General features: G+C 43.7%; 1 protein-coding gene across 1 annotated transcript in view; it reads right to left on the bottom strand.

The window, feature by feature from the left end:
* The window catches only part of MUSK (muscle associated receptor tyrosine kinase), a 108079-nt gene that overhangs the window by 53857 nt on the left and 27663 nt on the right, over positions 1-26559 (bottom strand). The window lies entirely within an intron of this gene.

The following is a 26559-nucleotide window of genomic DNA, read 5'->3' as shown; positions in this document are numbered from 1 at the left end:
CTCTGTTGCTAAATACTGTGTACTCTTCCAAATGCTTAGTACCATGCTTTGCACACAGTAAGCACTCAATAAATATGATTGAATGAATGAATGAATGTTTGGCGCATAGTAAGCCCTTAACAAATACCACAATTATTATCAACCCCCAATCCTCATACATATTTTGCATTGTTTCAGAGACTTTCAACCCGATTATATAAGTCCAAGTCTCATTAGGAGTCATATGAACCCCTACAATCAGCTAGTATTTCTGGAGAGAATATATGACAGTAGAACAGTAGGATTCTAATTTTATTAGAAAAACTACATGCTGGAAAAGTTATACATTCCAAGTTTGTGACTAAATTATTTTCAACAATACATTCATTCTGTCTAGACTCTTCTTCTCTCCCAACTACTTTTGTTGATACACTTAATACCAAATGGAAAGGAAGTTGAAACCAATCACCCACCACCGAGTGAAACTAATTGTCAGAAATTTACAGCATGTGCATTTAAAAAAAAACAACCCTACTTTAAACAGATTCTTATTTCATCAGTCCCATCTCTCTCTCTCTCTCTCTCTCTCTCTCTCTTTCTCTCTAAACCTATGGTAAAAAAAATCTTGAGAAGTTTAGGTCTTCCCTCCTACTTTGGCCCAACAGCTAAATAAATCATCATACTTCAAACTCTGACATTCAGGCCTTCCATGAACATCTCTGTCTCCCCTCACTATTTCTGAGGCTTGTGTCTAGTGGATTTGGTTGGGGGATGATATAAATGCAAAAGTTAGGAACAAATAACATTGAAGTGAGTTAGTAAATTAAAACTTGAAATTGCAAAATCTGTTGGTGTAGGTAAGGAATATGTGAATTATGCACACATCACATACATACCTATTTGTAATCCTCCTTTCTTTTTCAGGCAACTGTGTAAGGCATCCTTGAAAATCCCAGTGGATACCATTGATTTCAGCCATCCCAGAAAAATATTTCCAACATTTGCTTTTAAAAATGTCCAGAATATGAGTCCCCATCCTCACCCTAGGCTTAGCCTTAGTTCCTTTAACTTTAATTTAAAACTGTCTGTCCTTGCCTTTCTCACAGGAATCAGAACAGTTGCTCACCATGACATATTTTGATTATATGTTCCAGTCATTTTTTCAGATATGGGAGTTAAGCTGGCAGACATATCATTTTCAGGATTATCTTTAGGTCTATCTCTCTTGTTAGTGTCAGCTCCTTATTGCCACAAAATGTATTGCTTGCTTGTTTTGTTCTTTCCAAGCACTTAGTACAGTGCATGGCATCCAGAGGGTGTTCCATAAATTCTATTTCTACTACTTATCCTTTTTCAAGCCCTTTATAGAAAGATGAAGGGCTTATTCCTAGAGAAGCAGCATGGCTTAGGAGAAGGAGCCCGGGCTTGGGAGTCAGAGGTCGTGGGTTCTAATCCCAGCTCTGCCACTTGTCAGCTGTGTGATTTTGGGCAAGTCACTTAACTTCTCTGTGCCTCAGCTATCTCATCTGTAAAATGGGGATAAAGACTGGGAGCCCCACGTGGGACAACTTGATCACCTTGTATCCCCCCAGCGCTTAGAACAGTGCTTAGCACATAACAAATACCATCATTATCATTCCTAGGAATTTTTGGGCTCCTCACATAGTCCTGATTCTCTGCTCCTTATCCCTTCTTGTGAGTGGGATTAGAAGCATTCATCTCTGGGGTATCAAGGCCTCTTGACACCCACCACCCTTTTTTCTGGGGGAAGAATGGAGAGAAGAGAGAACTCCCTCAGCTCTCAGTTCATTTGACTTGTCCCTGGTTGGACTATGTACTGTTGTGGGGTAGGGAAGAATGGAGCAGGAGGGATATGTAGAAGGCCAAAGTTTGGGTCATGGAAGCATATTGATTTATTCAGGTCCATAAGGAATAGAAATTTATTAATTAGCCATTATACTCTTGGCCGAGAAACTAGGCCTTTTGCTGCTATATCTTCGGGGATCCCTAAGAAAACACTTTGGGACTGGAAAAGAACACAAAACAGTGGATTTAAGAGGTTGGGGACAAGTTAGGCAATCTGGAAAACTGACTGACTTGCCTTCAATAATCCCTCAGTCATTTTCCTCAATCCTTGATTTAGCAGAGTGTGCTGTACTGGACACCGTATAAAGAGAATGAAATGGACACCATCCCAGAAGTCACCTAGAAGCTTACAATCTAAGTAAAAACACTGTTGTGGACAGATATTAAAGACATTTATGTACATAAACATGGAACAAATACATAATGGAGATTTGCATTTGCAATATGGGCAAGCAAAGGAGAAAAGTGCATTGGCATGAAAAGGGGCTACATGCACACACAGTGTTTTCTTTGAAGAGAAAGGGGGAATTCAGTTAGTTAAAGAAAAATCTGGGAAGTGGGTAGAGGGTGGCATTTGAACAACTAGAAAACATGTGGTGGTCACAGAACTTTCATCAGGAAAACCTAAAACTATACACTGAAAAATGTGAACCCAGCCATCCTGCTCAAGGAGTGAAAGAGATGGTTAAAACTTGGCTTGTTGTTTTGGGGTGATGTATTCTTATCAACAGTACTTGGTTCTCTTGCCTTTCACAAATATAATTGGCGTCCATTTCTGCAGAAAACATGGGAAAGCCTGAAATGATCCAGACTGCACCTATTTTGGGAGATGGTTCTCAGAAACTGAGAGTTAGTGGGATACTTTGGCTCCATTTTAGATCCAAAGGGCCCCAGGGATATCTTTTCATGTCCATTTCTTTTCTCTCAGCCCCAACTTCATGATGGGGAGGGCTAAAAATATCCCAGCTCAGAGACTATGGATGCAGCTGAAGCAGAGGGAGCCTGAGGACAGGTTTTAATCCAGGGATTTGGGGAAACCAGGAGGAATATTTGGAATCTTTAATGTGTGTATTCCTGTGTGTAAAGGCAAAGTTTAAAGCCAAGCTCAGGTGTTTGGTAGGCTCTTTTAAAATACTAAACACTACCAGAAAATAAGAAAGATTAGCTATTTATTGTTCCAAAAGTTGCCTGATATTCTATGAAATGCCTGAATTCAATTCCCTTATACCCATGCATCCTATTGTTTGTATAGGCATTTAGTTTTAATTACTTGCCCTTTGTGTTCAACAGTGAAGCCTGTTTCAGTGAAATTTATCCCAGTGTGGGTGTAATCCAATGACTATTATGGGACTGGTTGGGTAGACACTGGTACAAACCTCAGTTTGGAGTTGGGGTTGAAGGAAAAGCATAGGATGCCTGAATCTTATTTAAATGCTTCTGGACCCTGCTCATTGTTCATCAGACTCAGGTATTCCTTAAATGTCAACTCGTGCCTAAAAGGATCAGGATCAGACCAAGTGTTCTAACCATGAACAAAGAATGCCCCCTGCTCAGCTGATGTGCTTGCTGTTTACAGAGCCTGGCACATATTTGGTTTGGCCTCTTGTTTTCGTGATTTTCATAATTGCTTGATTACACTGCGCGAGGCTGATTTCCTACCACTCAGGAATTGTGCCACAGTATCTGAGACTCTGCTTCCTTGCATCTTTAAAGTTTTCCTCTCCGCCTCCTCCTTTTAGTTATGCTATGATAGCTCTCCAAATAGCAGTTTACTATCATGACCTCACATAACCCACCCTACAAGTCTGTGTTAAGATGAACATAGAATCAATGCCGATGAACCATCTCTGTGTCAGGATCTGATTGTTTGTGATATAATAATACTGTTGGTATTTGTTGAGCGCTTACTATGTGCAGAGCACTGTTCTAAGCACTGGGGTAGATACAGGGTAATCAGTTCGTCCCACGTGAGGCTCACACTTAATCCCCGTTTTACAGATGAGGTAACTGAGGCACAGAGAAGTTAAGTGACTTGCCCACAGTCACACAGCTGACAAGTGGCAGAGCCGGGATTAGAACCCATGACCTCTGACTCCCAAACCTGGGCTCTTTCCACGGAGCCACGCTTGCCACTGAACTTGCACATACGTGATGCTGATGGACCTGGTCAAGAAACCAGATAAGCTGTCTGGTGAGTCAAGGTGTGAACGTGTATGTGAACACGATGTCTGAGTATGGCAATTCTGCAGTAACCTATGAGCAAGGAGGTGACCAAATCCTCATACATCTGAACAAGGTCCTTCTGAATGGAGCACTGTTATCTCTATAGAATTCTCCATAATACCTAATACAATGGGATGCATACAGTAAGCACTCAATGAATTGACTGAAGAAACACCAGCATAATCACCATCTACTAGGATTGCAATTTTCTGGAGGGCAGGGACCATGTCCTCTATTTCTAGGGTACTCTTCCAACCTCTTAGCCCAGTGCTAAGTAGTTGAGAGAATTGGTTATAGAAACTTAGAGAACATATCAATACTTTTCATTGCCAGCAAGATTCTATCCACAATCCTCTGGACATGCTTCTAAAGACTATATCCACATGCCCTACCTGAATAATAATCATCAGTATTTATACTTGTTAATGGTATTTGTGAAGTGTTTACTATGTGCCAGGTGCTGTACTAAGCACTGGGGTAACAAGATAATCAGGTTGGACACAGTTTTTTTACAGTCTTAATCCCCCATTTTGCCAATGAGGTAACTGAGGCACTGAGAAGTTAGTGACTTGCCCAGGGTCACACAACAGGCAAGTAGCAGAGTAGGGATTAGAACCCATGTTCTCTGACTCCCTGGTCTGGGTTCTTTCCACTAAGCCACACTGTTTTCTTATTGATCTTCTGTGTGCAGAGCACTGTAGTAGATAGAGAAGCAGCGTGGCTCAGTGGAAAGAGCCTGGGCTTGGGAGTCAGAGGTCATGGGTTCGAATCCCAACTCTGCCACTTGTCAGCTGTGTGACTGTGGGCAAGTCACTTAACTTCTCTGTGCCTCAGTTACCTCATCTGTAAAATGGAGATTAAGACTGTGAGCCTCAAATGGGACAACCTGATTACCCTATATCTACCCCAGTGCTTAGAACAGTGCTCTGCACATAGTAAGCACTTAACAAATACCAACATTATTATTATTATCATGCTTTGGGACCATAAAACAAAAGTACAAGACACTGTTCCTGCCCTTGAGAGGCTGACAATCATGATATGTCTTCTGGCCAAAAGCAGTATAGCAGATAGGAGCTTTGCAACATGATAGATATAGGAAAAGTGCAAGGAGCAATGCCAAAACCTCTATGATAGTAATAATTGTGGTACTTGTTAAGTCCTTACTATGTGTTAAGCACTGTGCTAAGCGCTGGGGTAGATACAAGATAATCAGGTCCCACATGGGGCTCACAGTCTAAGTAGGAAGGAGAACAAGTATTGAATCCCCATTTTGAAAATTAAGGAACTGAGGCACAGAGAAGTTAAGCAACTTGCCCAAGGTCACACAGTAGACAAGTGGCAGATCCAGGATTAGAACCCAGGTCCATTGACTCTGAGGCCTGTGCTCTTTCCACTAGACCACACTGCTTCTCTTTTCTACATTGTTTCTGTAGATGTTTCAAAAGCATTGGACTGGGGTTCTTGCAACTGATGAGCAAAGTTCGTTGCTCAAAAAACTCACCATGATCCTGAGGATTCTCAAAGGCAATCGACTCAAGTCAGAGTCAAAGGTGCCTTATCTGACCCTTTTCCCTTCACCATTGGTATAAAGCAAGGTGGAATGGTAGACCCAGACCTGTTCAATCTATTTTATGTTTCACTGCTTGGAGAAGCAATGAGAAACCTGGAAACTGAAGTCCAAACATCCTTCTGTTCTGCTGGGAAACTTCCAACTCAACAAACACCACACTTACGTACTGTTCTTACTACTGAGGGGGAATCACAGCAGAAAGATTAGCTTAAGAGCATATGGGAGAGGAATTGCTCTCCTGATTCATTCAGTCACATTTATTGAATGCTTACTGTGCAGAGCACTGTACCAAGCACTTGGGAGAGTACAATATAACAATATGCAGACACATTCCTTGCCCACAACAAGCTTATAGTCTAGAGCAAAGCCTCCTCCAGTGGAGGTTTTGCAGTGACTGGGATACCAAGATAAAGGTCATAAACAGTCAGACCCTGTATGAGGCAAACCCATCAGCACAGTGAGGAAATGTGTTTATGTGCACACAATGAGCAACAGAGAGTCAGTGACCCATGGGTCTTTTCAGTCACAACTGCGCCCATGGATAGGATTTCACCCTTAGTATCATCCCCCAAAATGAAGGACAGCTAGTTATAAAGTATGAGTTAACTTGATACTGGGACACATTAGAAGGATTTGATGAAAGAGCAGGAAAGTAATGCTTCTGCTATACTTGTCATTGCTCAGGCCCTTATTATAATGTTTGGTATTCAGTTTGGCCTCATCATTGTATGCTTTCAGAGCCAAATCAGAATGAATGCAAGACATGGAATTGATCGTGAGCCGTTTTATGGAATTAGCAAATCAACATGTACTAACAATGAGCCTGAGGAAGACCATGTTTAGGTATTCATCTGCACCCAAGAAGTCTGTCATATTAAGAGATTTAATCATTAATTAGAGCTGAATGCCATTGTGGAAACTCTGCTCCCAGAGAAGCACACTACCCAGTCATTCATGGAAAACGTTGAAAATGGAATCAAGACCAGTATGTTCTCTGGGAGACTGTCAGGGTACGGTGCCAACATGGAATCAGTTTTCAGATCAAATTGAAGGACGACAGAATGATTTAGTGTCCAGCTCTCTAAGTGGCTGTGTGTTCCTGACCGACTATAGAGAGCACAACTGCCTCCTTGAGCAGTTGGAACGATGCAACTTGTCTGCCACACTTAGCATCACATGGCTAGGCAGTATCAGAATCAACAAGCCCCTGGAAAATAGTCAATGAACATCAACGACAGAATTCTTGGCTCCCACAGGTTTTTGCTAGGTGGAAAATGGATGGCAGAGAGATTACCATGCAGCAATTAGCTGGGGCCATAACATCAAGCTAAAAGTCATTGCACCCATAAATCATGTAAAAATATTTGGAGGTTTGTAAATGTGGGTGACAACTATACCAGGGTAGTGGCAGAAGGAATCCTGTGTGCATCAGCAGGATACTGCTGAAACATAGAGCCAGCTGGCCACCATGCACAGCCTGACCCATTGCTGCCACCATGTCACACCAGATGATGGCCTGAGTCAAGAAATGCCCCAGCATAACTGCCCTTACCACCTCACCTGGCCACCCCCTCAACAATTCTACCTACTGTGGAGAGCAGGTGTCAGCCTGAGGCACTCCAAGCCAACCTGGAACACTCCTGCTCTGGATCCCGAAGCTGTGCTGTTGGAGGGGGGAGAGGGAAGGGAAGGCCAGATGGTGTTCTTTCCCACACCATTTTGCCAGTCTCCCTCCTGCTGTGTCCCTTCTGTAATGCAACATCGGGCCCCAGGGGCATCTACTGGGCCCCAAGGGCATCTACCAAGTCCCATACAATGTGAGGCTGCATAGCCTCCTTTGATGTCATATCTCCTAGACCCAACTGAACACCTGACATGGACCAATTACCTCTGGCCAGAGCAAGTATATTGTTTTCTCCCTTTGGTGTTTTATCCCTCTAAGTATCCTCTCATCATCCTGAGCTGTAAAGTCTCTTTCCTCTTTTCCTCTGTTTGACACTGTTGGGGTGTGATGATTTAATGTTCATAAGTATGGCAAACAGCTGGTGTAAATTAAACCTTGGCCGGAGCTCACTATGAACCAAGCCCCGTCCCCCCATCTTTGGGTTTCATTCTAATAGAAAATGAATGATTTGGCACCAGGTAGTTGCTTTTGTTCTGTTAGGTGATAGTGAGGGCAAAAGGAGGTGACTGGTCAAGGGAGGTGGAAATATGGTACAGAGGATGGTGCTAATATACCTATTTTTCTGGCTGGGTAGAATTTTGGGTTGTCTTTTGATGGAATATTATTTGCAGGGCTGTATCAAGCAAGGACCAGCTCTTCCTTCAAGGGTTCCACCTTGCATTTCCCTGAACCCAAGCAGGCAAATGAGGGACCATTTCCACTCTGATAGTCCCTTGGATTACTCCTCTCAGAAACACACATCCTGGTATATCTTTCACCCTTGAGATGAAAACCTGTTTCTTTGCCTCCCCATTTAATCTATACTTCACCCTGCTACCCGAATCATTTTCCTGAAAAGTTGCTCAGTGTATCTTTCCATTCATCAAAAAACTCCAGGGACTACCCAGTTCCCTCTAAATCAAGCAAAACATCTGACCACTCATTCCAATCACCACCAGCTTTTCCGGTATTATCTACCCACTCTCTTTGACTCAAATTCACCAACTCATGCTCTTTATTCTTCCTAAACTCACCTTCTAATTGTACCCCACTCTTGAGGCTCCTGACACTACTGCCCCACAGAGACCTCCGCTCTCTCGATCCCATCCGTCTTTCCAATAGCATCTCGCCTCACCTTGCCGCCCTGTCCTCTCTTCCCACTCTCGACGATCGGGTCTCCGCTCTCAACTCCACCCTCTCTACTCATCTCGACTCTCTCGCCCCCCTTTCCCTCCGCCGCTCTCGCTCCACTAACCCACAGCCCTGGATCACCTCCTCCGTCCGCCTCCTACGCTCCTATGCTCGAGCTGCTGAGCGCTGCTGGCGAAAGTCCAAGCACCAAGCCGACCTCACACACTTCAAATTTATCCTTTCCTGCCTTAACTCTGCCCTCTCCTCCGCCAGGCAAAGCTTCTTCTCCTCCCTCATCGACACCCATGCCCGTCACCCCCGCCGATTGTTCCGGACCTTTAACTCTCTCCTTAGGCCCCCTGTTCCTCCCCCTCCCCCATCTCTCACCCCTAATGATCTGGCCACCTATTTCCTCACGAAAATCAACACGATCAGGTCTGAGCTCCCCAAAGTCACCCCTTCGCCTCTCCCCTCCCCCCCAACAACCCCCTCCCCTACTTTCCCATCCTTCCCTGCAGTATCCTCAGAGGAGATCTCCTCCCTCCTCGCAAGTGCCACCCCCTCCACCTGCGCCTCGGACCCCATTCCCTCTCACCTTCTTAAAACCATCGACCCTGCCCTCCTCCCTTCCTTAACTTCTATTTTTAACCACTCAATCTCCAAGGGCTCCTTCCCCTCTGCCTTCAAACACGCCCACGTCTCCCCCATCCTAAAAAAACCCGCTCTTGACCCCACTTCCCCCTCCAGTTATCGTCCTATCTCCCTACTACCCTTCCTTTCCAAAATCTTAGAACGAGTCGTCTACAATCGATGCCTAGAATTCCTTAACTCCCATTCTCTCCTAGACCCCCTCCAATCTGGCTTCCGTCCCCTCCACTCTACCGAGACTGCTCTCTCTAAGGTCACCCATGACCTCCTTCTTGCCAAATCCAATGGCTCCTACTCCATTCTGATCCTCCTTGATCTCTCTGCTGCCTTTGACACTGTCGACCATCCCCTCCTCCTCCATACCTTATCTCACCTTGGCTTCACGGACTCTGTCCTCTCCTGGTTCTCCTCTTACCTCTCTGGCCGATCATTCTCGGTCTCCTACGCTGGAGCCTCCTCCCCCTCCCATCCTTTAACTGTTGGAGTTCCTCAAGGGTCAGTTCTTGGCCCTCTTCTGTTCTCCATTTACACTCACTCCCTCGGTGAACTCATCCGCTCTCACGGCTTTGACTACCATCTCTACGCAGATGACACGCAGATCTACATCTCCGCCCCTGTCCTCTCCCCCTCCCTTCAGGCTCGCATCTCCTCCTGCCTCCGGGACGTCTCCACCTGGATGTCGGCCCGCCACCTAAAACTCAACATGAGCAAGACTGAGCTCCTCATCTTCCCTCCCAAGCCCGGTCCGCTCCCAGCCTTCTCCATCACCGTGGATGGCACGACCATCCTTCCCGTCCCGCAGGCCCGCAATCTCGGTGTCATCCTTGACTCGTCCCTCTCGTTCACCCCACACATCCTATCCGTTACCAAGACCTGCCGGTTTCACCTCTACAATATCGCCAAGATCCGCCCTTTCCTCTCCACCCAAACGGCTACCTTACTATTACGGGCTCTCGTTATATCCCGGCTAGACTACTGTGTCAGCCTTCTCTCTGACCTCCCTTCCTCCTCTCTCGCCCCGCTCCGGTCTATTCTTCACTCCGCTGCCCGGCTCATCTTCCTGCAGAAACGATCTGGGCATGTCACTCCCCTTCTTAAACAACTCCAGTGGTTGCCTATCGACCTCCGCTCCAAACAAAAACTCCTCACTCTAGGCTTCAAGGCTCTCCATCACCTTGCCCCTTCCTACCTCTCCTCCCTTCTCTCTTTCTACCGCCCACCCCGCACGCTCTGCTCCTCTGCAGCCCACCTCCTCGCCGTCCCTCGGTCTCGCCTATCCCGCCGTCGACCCCTGGGTCACGTCCTCCCGCGGTCCTGGAACTCCCTCCCTCCTCACCTCCGCCAAACTGATTCTCTTTCCCTCTTCAAAACCTTACTTAAAAATCACCTCCTCCAAGAGGCCTTCCCAGACTGAGCTCCTCTTCCCCCTCTACTCCCTCTGCCATCCCCCCTTTACCTCTCCACAGCTAAAGCCTCATTTTCCCCTTTTCCCTCTGCTCCTCCACCTCTCCCTTCCCATCCCCACAGCACTGTACCCGTCCGCTCAACTGTATATATTTTCGTTACCCTATTTATTTTGTTAATGAATTGTACATCGCCTCGATTCTATTTAGTTGCCATTGTTTTTACGAGATGTTCTTCCCCTTGATGCTGTTTAGTGCCATTGTTCTTGTCTGTCCGTCTCCCCCGATTAGACTGTAAGCCCGTCAAACGGCAGGGACTGTCTCTATCTGTTGCCGACTTGTTCATCCCAAGCGCTTAGTACAGTGCTCTGCACATAGTAAGCGCTCAATAAATACTATTGAATGAATGAATGAATGAATGAATATTTTCTCAGGCTGTCCTCCCTGGCCTGGAACTTTCTCCCATTCCAACCAAAATCTGCAAGACCAAAGATAACCCCATCTTCAAAGTCCTCCTTAAATTCCACCTCCCCCAAGAAGCTTTCCCTGATTAATTCAGAACAACTTAGACATGTCAATCCAACAGTCATCCTTACTGTATTTAATCCTATTCTCAGGTGTATGTGTGTGTATGTGTATGTGTAAATTTGGTTAGTTCATCCCAACAAATTCACACTACTATTGATTTTGTTCTTCCTCCTGCTTCCTCTATGTTATTTTTGTTTGCCTTACCCATTAAATTAGGAGCTTCCTGAGGGCAGGAAACATGCAATTTGCTTCTGTTATACTTTTCCAAAGGCTTAATACAGGGCTCTGCATTCAAGAAGTGCCAACTAAATACCACTAACTGACTGATACTTAGCCACCTTGCCACCTCCTTTTTAAAGTGAAAGATGCTGCAAAATATTTGTATAGTTTGTTATGAATGTGATCATCCCCCAGACCCAGAATGCTTGTTCTTCGGTGTTTTTGATCTGTCAGTAAAACATTTTCCAAGGCAGTAATTTTTACTTATGCCATTTGTAAAAATAATTCTCAGCAGTTGGCAACACTGGTAATGAGTGATACATACTGGTAGAAATAGGAGTGGTGTCTTTGAAAAGTTCTGTGAGCTGTCTGGCTCAGTATAGAGATTTTTATAGGAAGCTACTATCCAGGTGTTCTCCATCCCCCTGGAAAGCAGAAGAAGAGGAAATGGGCTTAAATTGCAGCAAGGGAAGTTGGTTGAGCACAAGAAGGACATCTTGATTCATTCATTCAATAGCATTTATTGAGCGCTTACTATGTGCAGAGCACTGTACTAAGCGCTTGGAATGTACAATTCGGCAACAGATAGAGACAATCCCTGCCCATTGACGGGCTTACAGTCTAATTGGGGGAGACAGACAGACAAACAAAAACAATAGCAATAAATAGAATCAAGGGGATGTACATCTCATTAACAAAATAAATAAGGTAATAAAAATCTATACAAATGAGCAGACAAGCACAGTGCTGAGGGGAGGGGAAAGGAGGGGGGAGGAGCAGAGGGAAAGGGGGGGAAATGGGGCTTAGCTGAGGGGAGGTGAAGGGGGTGGTAGAGAGGCAGCAGAGGGAGCAGAGGAAAAAGGGGAAGCTCAATCTGGGAAGGCCTCTTGGAGGACGTGAGCTCTCAATAGGGCTTTGAAGAGGGGAAGAGAGTTAGTTAGTTAGTTTGGTGAGGAGGGAGGGCATTCCAGGACAGCGGGAGGACGCGGGCCAGGGGTCGACGGCGGGATAGGCGAGAACAGGGACGGTGAGGAGGTGGGTGGCAGAGGAGTGGAGCCTACAGGGTGGGCAGTAGAAAGAGAGAAGGGAGGAGAGGTAGGAGGGGGCAAGGTGATGGAGAGCACTGAAGCCTAGAGTGAGAAGTTTTTGTTTCGTGTGGAGGTTGACAGGCAACCACTTGAGGTTTTTAAGAAGGGGAGTGACATGCCCAGACTGTTTCTGCAAGAAGATGAGCCGGGCAGCAGAATGAAGAATAGACTGGAGCAGGGAGAGACAGGAGGAAAGGAGATCAGAGAGAAGGCTGACACAATAATCCAGTCAGGTTATTATGAGAGCCTGTACCAGTAAGATAGCCGTTTGGGTGGAGAGGAAAGGGTGGATCTTGGCGATATTATAAAGGTGAGATCAGTAGGTCTTGGTGATGGATTGGGTGTGTGGGGTGAATGAGAGAGCTGAGTCAAGGATAACACCACGGTTGCGTGCTTGAGAGATGGGAAGGATGGTCGTACCATCCACGGTGAAAGGGAAGTCAGGAAGAGGACAGGGCTTGGGAGGGAAGATAAGGAGCTCAGTTTTGGACATGTTGAGTTTTAGGTGGCGGGCAGACATCCAGGTAGAGACGTCCTGGAGGCAGGAGGAGATATGAGCCTAAAGGGAGGGGGAGAGGACAGGGGCAGAGATGTAGATTTGTGTGTCATCTGCATAGAGATGATAGTTACAGGCAGCTCAGGAAGGCTACGATCAGTCAGTGGTATTTATAGAACACTTACTGAGTGCCAAGCACTGTACTAAACATTTGGGAGAGTTGGTAGACATGATCCCTGCCCTCTTAAGAGCTTGCAATCTATTTGGGGAGCTTATGTACTGTCCATCTCAGAAGGTGTTTAAAATGATATCTCTTGCATGGTTTCAGTGAAATTTGGTCCTGGACAAGATGATCTCTCAAGGCCCTGTAAAATGCTCAACAACTCTCAGAAAGCCTATATTGTCATAACAATTTTCCAAGTGAAATCTATACAAAATCAGTCAATATCTCCAGATATAATGCTGTCATTTTTAGTTTTAGGGAAAGGGATTGGAAGTCCCTCCATTGCCTGCATATTTTTTAATTATATTGCTTCACTTTAAGACTTTAAAGTCACATAATTCTGGAGAGTTCCATGTCCACAGATATTAGAACACTTTGCATCCTTGCTTGGATGAATGCATGTCAGTGTGCCAACTAGCAGAGGTATTTCTCAACTATGAAGTGATTTCATATCACATGGATACAGCTTTGGAACCCTATAAATAGGCCCTATAAATATGTAAGGCCATAATAACGAGAAGTAAAATGTAAATAGATAGCTTATATCCTGTGTAACTATAAAAACCTGGGTAGTACAAATGCTTACTTCTATATACAGAACAAGAGCCAGATTCAAGGACATAGAGGGGTAATGTGTTCAGATTGCCTTCCTAAGGAAGTGAATAAGGAAATGTATTTCATGCCAAAACTAGCCATAAACATATATTATGAAAGACATAAAGATTATACACCATTCAAAGTTTCAGCTCTTCAGCAATACACATTAGACAGGAATATAGCAATAATGTACTGTAAAGAGACTTTTTTTCACCTCTTTATCCCTTTCAAAATGATTGAAAAGTAAGCTTCATGGACTCCAGTCTGGTCTGGAAAATAACTTTAAAGGATCCACCTAAATATTGAAACTCTTGGCCCTGAGTGGATTCAGAGAAACCCTTGGTCATCCTAATTTGTCCCTGTCATGTATATGGAGTGCCCCATAGCACTGTTGGACGAATACTCTAATACTCTACATATTTCCAAGCATGTCAGGTGAGAGGCTTCTGGTTTGCATGGGGTAAGGTGCCGTGCCATTTATGTGAGGCGTGACCAGCAATGAGAGTCAAATTCTCAAGCAAAGGTGATGTAAAATTCCAGTCTTTATAGAGTATCCTAAATTTTGGATTTTATCAGGCTTTAAATGTCTTCAGCACTTAGCAATACTCTGACTTAAATTACAGCAGCAAAGAGAATTTGGTAATGAACAAGATTAGCACTCTTGACTGTTAGATTGTTCAGCCACAGAAACAGGCTATCTTAGTTGGACTAGATCCATTCCTCATCTTTAAAGGAAGAAGAGCCACTACCTGTCCTGTAGATGATCTTGCAAGGTTCTACCAGTTCTAGGATTCCATGGTTCTATTCTGTAAGCTTTCTGTGGGCAGGAATCTTGTCTACCAACTCTGTTGTACTGTACTCTCCCAAGTACTTCGTAAATAGTTCTGCACACAGAAAGTGCTCAAAAAATACCACTTATTGATGGATTGATGCAACACTCCCTAACCTGAATTATCCTGAAGCTATTTTAAGATATGAAGCATACTGAAATACTTGTGATCTATATGATAGGATGAAGAGCAGCTTGCTTCCCACAAAACTGCTTTGAACTTTGGAAAGAAAGATCTTGCTTTGGTAAAATCAACCAATTAATCATTCCTGATATTTTCCTTATCCTACAATTAGTATGCACGCTTCTGTTCACAGTTGCCTGCTGTGTAATCTTGGGCAAGTTACTTAACTTCTCTGTGCCTCAGTTTCCTCATCTGTAAAATGAGTATTTTATCCTTTTTTCCCTTCCCTGTTGGTCTGTGAACCCACTGTGGGAGAGGAACAGTATCCAATGTGTTTTTCTTGTAACTATCCCGTTGCTTAGTACAGTGCTTGACTCATAGTGAGCACTTAATAAATGCCATCATCATCATCATCATGATGTGGCCAATTAATCCATTAATTCCCCTCTAAAAACCTATCATCCTTGAAAGTGTTCAAGAATAATGATGAACCATATGGAAATGGTCATGTTTATCCTGCAGAACAGCACCAAGGCTGTAAACTCTATTTTAAATTTCAATTAAAATGATCATTTGTGAAGAGCATTTATTCTTTCTTGTAGTGCCGTGTGATGGAGTATGACTATGTCCCCATTAGAAATGTTTAGAAATACTGCCTAGATTGTACTGAATATATGTACTGAACTACAATTACTTCCATAAAAGTCATTGGGAAGCAGCATAGCCTAATGAAAACAGCACTGGCCTGGGAGTCAGAGGACCTGGATTCTAATTCCAGCTCTGGCAATTGCTTGATGTTTGACTTGGGCAAGTTACTTAACTTCTCAGTGCCTCAATTGCTTCATCTGTAAAATGGGGATTAGATACCTGTTCCCCTTCCAATTTGGACTGTGAGCCCCGTGTGGGACACTGAGTGTGACTGACGTGATTAACTTGTACTGACCCCAGCACTTAGAACCATGCTTGACACATAATAAGCACTTATCAAATGCCATAAAAAATTAATAAACATTTCCCATGATATAGCAGGAGATGAATCACAGAACTTACATCACTGACATATTCCTTTAAAATCTTCTGATCCTATTTCATGTTTTTAACTTAATGGGTTTGGTGAGCATTTAGATTATACTTAATACATTAATTTAGCTCAATAATATTCTCATTTATGAAAAGCTGTATTATTTGGGAATGCTGCATGCCATAATTATGGGCTGAGGTTTCCCCAGAAAATATCCATGTATAAGACCTGTCCCTGTTTGAAGATGATGCTACTTTTATTTTATTTTTTATTTAAGTGCTTATTATGTGCCAGGCACTGTACTAACCGCTGGGGTAGATACAAGCTAATCGGGCTGGAAACAATCCTTGTCCCACGTGGAGCTCACGGTCTTAATCCTCATTTTACAGATGAGGTAACTGAGGCCCAGAGAAGTGAAGTGACTTGCCCAAGACTACATAGCAGACAAGTGGTGGAACTGAGATTAGAACCCAAATCCTTCTGACTTCCCAGTCCCATGCTCTATTCACTAGGCCACCCTGCTGTTGGTCAGGTCCTATTCACAGATGTGATTATGGCTGAGAAGACTGTTGCATGACTGACACTCTTTTCAGCATTGTGTGCCTATAGAGAGTCCCTTGCTGTGCTGGTGTTTTCAGAACCTTTGCCTGTTTTTGAACCTGCCTCTTGATATCATGATCTCTTTAAAGCTTTTGCTCAAAGAGAGCAACCCCGTCTTGACTGCTGCATTCCCCTTACATGCCCAGCCCAGTGAAGCTGCAGAACTGTTTCAAAGCTGCTGGGATGACTGTGTTCCAGCACCTCACTGATGATAATCTTCATCTGCTATTTGGTGTCAAGTATCGTTTGGATGTAGAGAGGCAAGTGTAGCAGGTGAATATAAGAATTTGCATTACTGGGTAAGATCAATGGTCCATCCAGTCTAGAAGTCTAACTCCAACAGTAGCAACAAGATGCTTTGCGGAACAGTGTTAAATGTCACCCTCCTTGACATCCATACTATTGGATAAGTATGTGTCATCTACCATTCTTAACTTACCCTCTCGTAACGCCTTATGGACCTTTCACTGGAAAATTTTTCCAAACCCACTTTGAACCTACTGATATCTTGGTCCTGCACAATTTTCTGAGGTAATGAATTCCATAATCAATTAATCAGTGGTATTTATTGATCACTTACTGTGTGCACAGCATTGTATGGAGAGCTTGGGAGAGTACAATACAACAGAATTGGCAGACATATTGCCTGCCCTGAGGAGACTTAGCCCCCTGGGTGAAAAAGTGTTTCATTGTTTAGAGTCTGCCACTTTCAAACTTCATTGGATCTCTCCTTGACCTTATGTTATGGGATTTACTGAACAACAATTTCACATGGGAAGCAGCGTGGCCTAGAGGAAAGAGCATGGGCCTGGGAGACAGAAGGACCTGGGTTCTGAGTCCTGGCTCTGCCAATTTCTTGCTGTGTGATCTGAGGTAAGTCACTTAACTTCTCTGTGCCTCAGTTTCCTCAACTGTAAAATGGGGATTCAAATCCTGTACTCCCTCCTCTTTCATTCATTCATTCAATAGTATTTATTGAGCGCTTAGTATGTGCAGAGCACTGTACTAAATGCTTGGAATGTACAATTCGGCAACAGATAGAGACAATCCCTGCCCAATGACGGGCTCACAGTCTAAAGACTGTGAGCCCCATGTGGGACAGGGATTTTTGTCTGACCTGATTAACTTGTATCTACACTAAGGCTTAGAACAATGCTGAACACATAGTAAGCGCTTAACAGATGCCATAAAAAAATGTTCATCCTTACTTGGCTATACATTTCATGATTTTTTAGACTTCAATAAGAACCCCTCTTCATCTTCATCTTTCCAGACCGATGAGTTTGAATCTTTTTTAGCCTATCCTCCTTCAGAAACTTTTTTATTCAGGTAGTCATGTTGGTTGCCCATCCCTGTACTTTCAACAGCTCTATTGTGATCTTCCTAAAAATGCAGTGCCTGAAACCACTCACAGCAATGCAAGTGTGAGCCTACTGTGGTTTTATAGCATGGTAAAACAATGACTTTTGTTCTATTTTATATCCCTTCATGATGATGTCCAACATGCAATTGACCAGTTTGGTTCCATTGATTACTGATTTGAAAGTACATTTAATAGTGACTCAAATACACCATCATCATGTGGTGTAATTTGGATTATTTAGGTGTTTTACTTAATTCTGAATTATACATAAAATCTGAGTTACAAAAATTCCAATTTTTTTTCAGCTGCCTTTAAAGTCTTGGTGGAATGTAATTACCGAATGCATACTAACCAAAGCATTTTTATCTTTCTCTTTCTCACTCTCCTTTCCCTTTTTGTCTTCCTCTTATCTTCTCACTCAATTTCTCACCTTCCTCCCCGTCTTGCCATGAATAAACTTCCTTCTCTGAGGGGGAAAATGATCAAAGAAGCCCCTCCTGGTAGCTTCCAAGGACAGTTCTCTCAAGTGGCTTAAGGGGGAATATTTCTGCAGTCTCTGGGATAGACAGCAACTGTTTCTTTTTGTCACTACTGTAGTATTACTCTAACAGAGTGGGTGGTGAGGAGCTTCTTCAGGAAGTAGATTTATCAAGACAAGTGTCACGAGAGGCCAGATCCTGCTTTCAATTTGCTTTTGGTCCCATAGCATGTGGAACTATTTTGTTGGAAGCATTTGGGCAAAAAACAGCTGAACTGCTTCTAATCAAATAAAGTAGTTTGGCCCTAAACCAAATGGAAACTTTATTGTACTTCAAAAAGTTTGATTCACTCCCCCCTCATCTCTTTTTTATCTGTTCATACAATTTCAGTTTCTATTAAAATAGGGCTTTGTAGAGTTGAAGTACTAGAAGAGAGAACATTCTCAATCCATTCTTAGACTGCATTGGTTAGTTTGACTGTTAAATATAGATGAGGAGCCCTGATATGCTATATACTTCTGGTTCACCTCATCTGTCTTCCTCTAGTTTCCTAAATTTGTAGGAGAGTGACATATTCCCAGTGAAATGCCCTACTGTCTCCCTGAATTCAGTCTTCCTGAAGCCCATGCCCACCCTTTCCAGGAAGCAAATGCAAATCCTATTTCTTTAGCTGAAACTTTCTTTGCCCTGTCCACAAAGAACTGTCCACAGAGAAGCAGCGTGGCTCAGTGGAAAGAGCACGGGCTTTGGAGTCAGGGCTCATGAGTTCAAATCCCAGCTCTGCCACTTGTCGGCTGTGTGACTGTGGGCAAGTCACTTAACTTCTCTGTGCCTCAGTTCCCTCATCTGTAAAATGGGGATTAAGACTGTGAGCCCCACGTGGGACAACCTGATTCCCCTGTGTCTACCCCAGCGCTTAGAACAGTGCTCGGCACATAGTAAGCGCTTAACAAATACCAACATTATTATTATTATTATTAACTGCATCCTAGGAGCTGCTTAATCCATCCACACATCAATAAATGATATTTATTGAGTGCTTACCTTTTGCAGAGTACTGAATTAAGTGCTTGGAGAATGCATGATCCTTGACCTGAAGGTGTTTACAATCTAGAAGACTCCCAGGGTAATTCAAACCGAGAGATTTAGGAACAAGATCAGACCCCACCCCCAGGACAACTGTCCTGTGGCTTGAAGTACTTCCCTATAAGCACACCTCCTTGGAACCTCATTCTGGAATTCTGCAATGTGAGGAAGCAGGATGGCTTGGGGATGGGGGAGGATGAGGAGGAGGACATAGACAGGGCGCCCTCTGCTCTGGGTGTCTTTTGTGCCTTTGATAGGCAATCACCACTGTCTACCCAAAGATAAAATTTACATTAAATTTTCTTAAGGTTGAGGTCATTGTTTCAAAACAGAAATAATGGTCTCCTGGCTGGAACCCAGGATTTGGGAAGTGGGGGAAATTGTTGAATGTGTGATAGTGAGTCTACCTGTAAAATGGAAGAGTAGCACTAGATCAGATTAACAACAGAGTAATGGAAAACACTTTTATAGTTACAAAGAAATTCCTTTCTCAATTTGTTCTTGGACCCAGTAGATACAAAGTGCAGTTTAACTTAAAGCATTTGATTTTTCTAAAAAGAGATGGGGTTGTTTTCAAAGGTCATTAAGAGCCTCAATTATTTCAAACATCAAATGACTCCTCAACAATGATATTTAGATGAGTTGCTCTGGTAGATCAGAAACACATGGATTGCATTTCCTTTGGAGTGCAATTGGATTTTAAAACAAGTTTAAAATGAATTCCTCGTGATGGTTGTTCTACACCAGCCTTTGGGCTGAATCCCGTTAGTTGTCATTGAATAATGCGGCTCTTGTGAAAATTCTGCAGCTGTCCAATACAGGCTATCTCACTTCCTATGGATTTTTACATGGGTCCTTTGCTGTTACCAAGTGAACCCCTTATCAGGAGTCGTGAACATCTAGAATACATTTTATTGAAAACAGTCAATTTCATCCAACTCCCCAGGAAAGATTGTTTGTGTTGCAAATAACCTGTAATCTAGCAAGAAGTATTATGCTAAGCACATCCATTGGATACTGGCACTATAGAGCTCACTTTCTCTCTCAGGTACCTTCCTCTCGGGCAGGGCCCACTTCAGACATGGCCCCCTGAGAGATAGGGAGCATGTCAGAGAAGCAGCATGGCTTAGTGGAAAGAGCACAGGCTTGTGAGTCAGAGGTCGTGGGTTCTAATCCCAGATCTGCCACTTGTCTGCTGTGTGACCTTGGGCAAGTCACTTAACTTCTCTATACCTCAGTTACCTCATCTGTAAAAATGGGAATTAAAAAAAAAATGTGAGCCCCACGTGGGACAATCTGATTACCCTGCATCTACCCCAGTGCTTAGAACAGTGCACTGCACATAGTAAGCGCTTAACAAATACCATAATTATTATTAATTCCCACCTGTGAATTCTTTCCCAGTGATTAATACAGTGCTCTGCACACAGTAAGTGCTCAATAAATACCATTGATTGACACAATAATGTCGCATCATAAATGTTAGTAGTAGTAGTCTTATTACTACTACTATTTCGTTTGGCTACCTTGTAGTGGGGAAATATTCTCTGCCCCTTCCCATTCCATCATTCCGCATCATCCGCATCATCCCGCAACATCCATCTGAAGCCACCCACCCTAGAACATTTCTCTGGCTTGGGTGGGGTGGGAGACTCCCCCAAACCACTTCTGAGGACCAGAGTCATTGCATTTCCCTCCTAGGACTCTTGTTAACCTAGACATCACCTTCAAGGAGCAGAGAGCTTTCCTGCTCGCACAGCTACTTGTTCTGCAGGTGTGCCATGAAGAGGGTCTGCTCACTGAGAGCAGGGAATGTGCCCGTTTATTATTGTATTGTACTCTCCCAAGCACTTAATACAGTGCTCTGAACACAGAAAGTACTCAATAAATACAATCGAATGAATCAATCACCCCAGGGAACCAGATTGCTCCTTCTTCCCAGGGACTCAGTGGAAACAGCACTTCCCCAAATCTCCAAGTTGGAGTTCCTCAAGGGTCAGTTCTTGGCCCTCTTCTGTTCTCCATTTACACTCACTCCCTCGGTGAACTCATTCACTCTCACGGCTTTGACTACCATCTCTACGCAGATGACACGCAGATCTACATCTCCGCCCCGTCCTCTCCCCCTCCCTTCAGGCTCGCATCTCCTCCTGCCTCCAGGACGTCTCCACCTGGATGTCGGCCTGCCACCTAAAACTCAACATGAGCAAGACTGAGCTCCTCATCTTCCCTCCCAAACCCGGTCCTCTCCCAGACTTCTCTATCACCGTGGATGGCACGACCATCCTTCCCGTCTCTCAGGCCCGCAATCTCGGTGTCATCCTTGACTCGTCTCTCTCGTTCACCCCACACATCCTATCCGTTACCAAGACCTGCCGGTTTCACCTCTACAATATCGCCAAGATCCGCCCTTTCCTCTCCACCCAGACGGCTACCTTACTGTTACAGGCTCTCGTTATATCCCGGCTAGACTACTGTGTCAGCCTTCTCTCTGACCTCCCTTCCTCCTCTCTCGCCCCGCTCCAGTCTATTCTTCACTCCGCTGCCCGGCTCATCTTCCTGCAGAAACAATCTGGGCATGTCACTCCCCTTCTTAAACAACTCCAGTGGTTGCCTATCAGCCTCCGCTCCAAACAAAAACTCCTCACTCTAGGCTTCAAGGCTCTCCATCACCTTGCCCCTTCCTACCTCTTCTCCCTTCTCTCTTTCTACCACCCACCCCACACGCTCCTCTCCTCTGCAGCCCACCTCCTCACCGTCCCTCGGTCTCACCCATCCCGCCGTCGACCCCTGGGTCACGTCCTCCCGCGGTCCTGGAACGCCCTGCTATTTCTCACCTCCGCCAAACTGATTCTCTTTCCCTCTTCAAAACCTTACTTAAAACTCACCTCCTCCAAGAGGCGTTCCCAGACTGAGCTCCTCTTCTCCCTCTACTCCCTCTGCCATCCCCCCTTTACCTCTCCGCAGCTAAACCCTCTTTTTCCCCTTTTCCCTCTGCTCCTCCACCTCTCCCTTCCCATCCCCACAGCACTGTACTCATCCGCTCAACTGTATATATTTTCGTTACCCTATTTATTTTGTTAATGAATTGTACATCGCCTTGATTGTATTTAGTTGCCATTGTTTTTACGAGATGTTCTTCCCCTTGACTCTATTTATTGCCATTGTTCTTGTCTGTCCGTCTCCCGCGATTAGACTGTAAACCCGTCAAACGGCAGGGACTGTCTCTATCTGTTGCCGACTTGTTCATCCCAAGCGCTTAGTACAGTGCTCTGCACATAGTAAGCGCTCAATAAATACTATTGAATGAATGAATGAACAAACAGCCAACCAACTCGTGTTGCCTGTGCTTGGCACCTGGTTACCTGTTAATTAAAGGTCTGCTTGAAGCTTTAACCCAAAGAAATGATTGTGGGTGAAAATATGCACTTAGCCTCTTCATTTTTAAAATATTCTCTTCCATCAATCGATCAGTGATTTTTATTGAGTGCTTTCTGTATGTAGAATATTGCACTAAGCGCTTGGGAGAGGACAATTCAATGGAGTCTATAAACATGATCCCTTCCTACCCTCTTTAAATAATAGAGATCATTTACAGCAGTCCTTTGGGATTCGAAAAAGACACTAATAACGGTTCCTACCAGTTAGCCTGTGGCTGATAGTAATACTAATAGAAGACTGACCATCCCTTCCACATCATGTGCACTGAAAGGTTGTCCTTTGCTGTGCTATAGCAACAGAATCAGCATTGATAAATGACCTACTTTGCTCCTAGGGCTCGGAACCCCTGTCTCCTCAGTGGTGCAGTGTGCAGTGTGCATAAGACGGTTCAGAGCTCACCACCATATGCGCCTCAAGTGGAACTTCCGTTTGCAGAGAGCTTCAGACATCTACAGAAACTGACACTTCTCAGGCTTGTCTGCAGTGAAAACTCCTCCACTAAAGACAAATTTGATAGTTCTATATATGTATCCCCAATTTCCGGAGGAACCAGTTAAATGTCAAATATTTTGAACCTAACATCCCTTGGACTGCATTAGCAGCTAGAACTCTTGGGACTACGGTTGAGTCATTGGTGGAGGCTTTCCATGCTTTGGAGGACCTGTTTCTTATTTTTTTTTTGATGGGGGGAGGTTCAAAACATGGAATTTTCCTTTCAGTGTGTAAGGAATGAGATTTAAATGGCTTCATTGTAATGTTTGTGGTCAGCTTCTGAAAAAGATAGGTGCACCTGGTCAGGGCAAGCCCCAAACTCTGACAGTTGCAGCATTAAAATAAACTTGATTGTAACAGCTACAGCCACTAAAAATTCAAAGCCCCTAAATGTAGCTATTTCTCACTCTGCACCCATCTGCTGCATTCTTACCTTTTTCTTTCTCCCCTCCTCCTCACTTCATCCTTCTCCCCACTTCATTTGGCTAGGGAGCATATGTTATTGTATGTAAACTGTCCTGTTTAGTGCTATGTTGATTTTAGAGCAATTTTATTATTCGGGTCCTTCACAACTATAAACCAGACTATTTTTCCACTCTGCTGGTCACAGATGGAAGGGAAGGCTCAAGGGGGCTGTCTTTTTTTTTTCCTGTGAGAGAGGGTATTGGGGCAATGGTTCCTGAGTTTGGTGGGGACAGAAAAAGACAAGCCTTTACTTCCCTTCCATAAGTAAACAAGTTTTGAAGGAGAGTCTCACATACTAAAATCTGAACCAAATTTCAACTTCTAGTTCTACCTACCTCTTTCTGATTTGAGAAGTTGCCTAATCCTGGGCTCAACTCAGGGCATTAAAAAGCAGAAAATGGATTTGGTGAATCCTTGGGCACCATGTTTAGAACATGCAGCCTAAATCATGCAAATTGCATTCTCACAAGAGCAGCCTTTTGGGCCACAAAAGTTATATGATTTTTTTCAGCTATATGCAACATTTTTTCCCTGTAACATTCTTTCCCGGAAAATCGTTCTCAATCAAACCTGTTAGTGGCATCAAACAAGTGAGATTGATGCCGGGAACAGGGCCACTGCAAATATTAATATTACAGTCACCAGAGTCACAGCACACATAGTTTTATAAAAAAAAATACCTCTCTCTGTTGCATTTGTCATATTAAGAGCTGCATGACAAAGAAAAGGCAGATGAATGCTCTGATGAAAGTTGTATTTTCTTTATTCCCATTCCATGAATTTCTAGTTGCAAATAATGAACTTTCTAATGTTATCTCTAGTAAAGGAGATTAAATCCCAGGCTTCTTAAACATTTAGGCTTGACCAAGTTGATGAGTTCTTTCATACTGTAAACCTGACTCCTCACTAGAATGTCCACTTCTAATCTTGGACTTGTCCCGATTTTTAGCACTGATTAAGGACTGACTACCATCCCTAGCCCTTTTTCTATGGTATTTGTTAAGCACTTACTCTGTGATAAGCACTTTTCTAAGCACCAGGATGAATACAAATCAATCAGCTTGGACACAATCCTTACTCCCACATGGGGCTCACAGTCCAAGTAGGAGGGAGAACAGGTATTGAATCCCCATTTTACAGTTGTGGAAACTGAGGCACAGAGAAGTTAAATGATTCACCCAAGATCACACAGAAGGCAACTGGCAGAGCCAGGATTAGAACTTAGGTCCTCTGACTCCCAGGCCTGTGCTCTTCCCACTAGGGCACACTGCTTCCATCTAGCCTTATCTACAATCACAAGTCTATCCTGTGGCATCCCTCTCTTGGTTCAAGCTGCCTCTTCAAACATAAAGAGGATAAGCAGGGCAGGAAAGTGGGTTATAGAGACTAGTCAGAAGTAATCCATTACCCCTACAAGATCCATTCTCTGCTTTATTCCCTTCTGGCACTAACCACTTGCACTCACTTAACTATAGAGTGATTGCTAGGGGCATATTCCTAGGGAAATTACTGGTGCATGAAATTCCTTTCACAATTCAGAAAATGCAAGAGTAGCCACAGAGTCAACACCCAGATAACTCATCTAGGCATGATTACATTTCCTCTGAAAAAGCATTATTTGGAATACATAAGGGAAAGGACAAATCAGGCTTGCAATCTGTGAAGTAGGTTTTCTTTTACGTAAAGGGGAAGATTAAAAAAAATGGTCTCCATTTGGACCTGTGGGCAGTGATAATAGCAGAGGATACATCTTCATACCAGGGTAATTTCAAGTCTGCAGGCTGGGACCCATAGACACATTAATGGTCTTTCAATATGAACACCATACTACAATATGATAGTTGTAGACAGAAGCCTGTGGCCGAGAACAAAGAATGTTTTAGTTAAGGAACAATGCTATTATCAACATTATCTGTAGTGGTTGTTTGAACAAACATAATGAATCAATTAGGCAGTAAGGTAGTGTAACCAGAGTTCCTCAAGTGGTCAGGAATCAACATTTTTAATTTTTTTAAATTTTTAGTCCCATCTTTGTCACGTGGTCCCTAACCCTCTCCATTAGGAGTAATGATGACTTCTCTAATGGGGATATTGATCTTTAATGATTAAAAGAGATTAAGGATGTATCAGCTATGCAACTATTTACAGCCATAAAGATGATGAAATTCTTTAAAACCTGTGAAAAAAGTAGGAATTATTTGTCTTGTTAAAGGGAAAACTGTGTGATGACTTAAGGAAAAGAAGGTTATTATTCAGTGATCACTGTTCTCCATCTTCACTGAAGGCAGAACAAGAGGAAATGGGCTTAAGATGCAGCTTCAGGTTTCAGGTTTTGCCTAAGGAAGGATTTCCTTACAAGAGGTCTGTTAGATGCAGAAATAGTTTCCTGAAGATCATTTTTTTCCGGAGCTTTAGTAGGAGGCTATACTCTCATCTGTCTGGGATGCTAAGTGTAGTAAGTTTCAGATAAAGTGTGTGTTTGAGGGATAAAGTCAGTCCACCTTTCCTGCTGACCTCTGTAGAGGCTAGCCTGTTTACCATCATTTCTCCCTGAAGATGTTCCATGGGAAAGGAAACAGAATCCAGGAATCCTTTACAGCCCTGTTCTCTGAGCTCATGGGGGGGAAAATGTCCCATTCAGGCTCCAGGGGTCACAGATTTTGGCTCTTGTAGTTGGGTTCAGGTGAGGGTGGACTCCTTTGGACCAATCCCAGAGTCAGAAAATAGGATCTAAATCTAAATACCAACATTATTATTATCCTTCCATTCAATCCTATTATCTGAGCTAGAAATTAGGTAAAATAGCCCCTTTGACACTGAGAACAGAACTGCAGGGGGATGAAGGATTGTCTGAATTAGGGAGAAGTCCAGGAAGTTTCCTTTACTTCTCTCCTTGGGATCAGAAAAAGTGGAAAGTGTTGATTGTTGTGTCTAGTGTCATATGATTGAATAATGAAGAAGGAGCTAACTTCTTTCACTTAAATCAATTTGATGACCATTTTCTCCCACATAATATCCCTAA

The sequence above is a fragment of the Ornithorhynchus anatinus genome, chromosome X5 (genome assembly GCF_004115215.2).
Source record: "Ornithorhynchus anatinus isolate Pmale09 chromosome X5, mOrnAna1.pri.v4, whole genome shotgun sequence".
NCBI lineage: Eukaryota > Metazoa > Chordata > Mammalia > Monotremata > Ornithorhynchidae > Ornithorhynchus > Ornithorhynchus anatinus.
The sequence above is the reverse complement of the archived record's forward strand: the minus strand, read 5'-3'. Positions and strand labels throughout refer to the sequence as shown.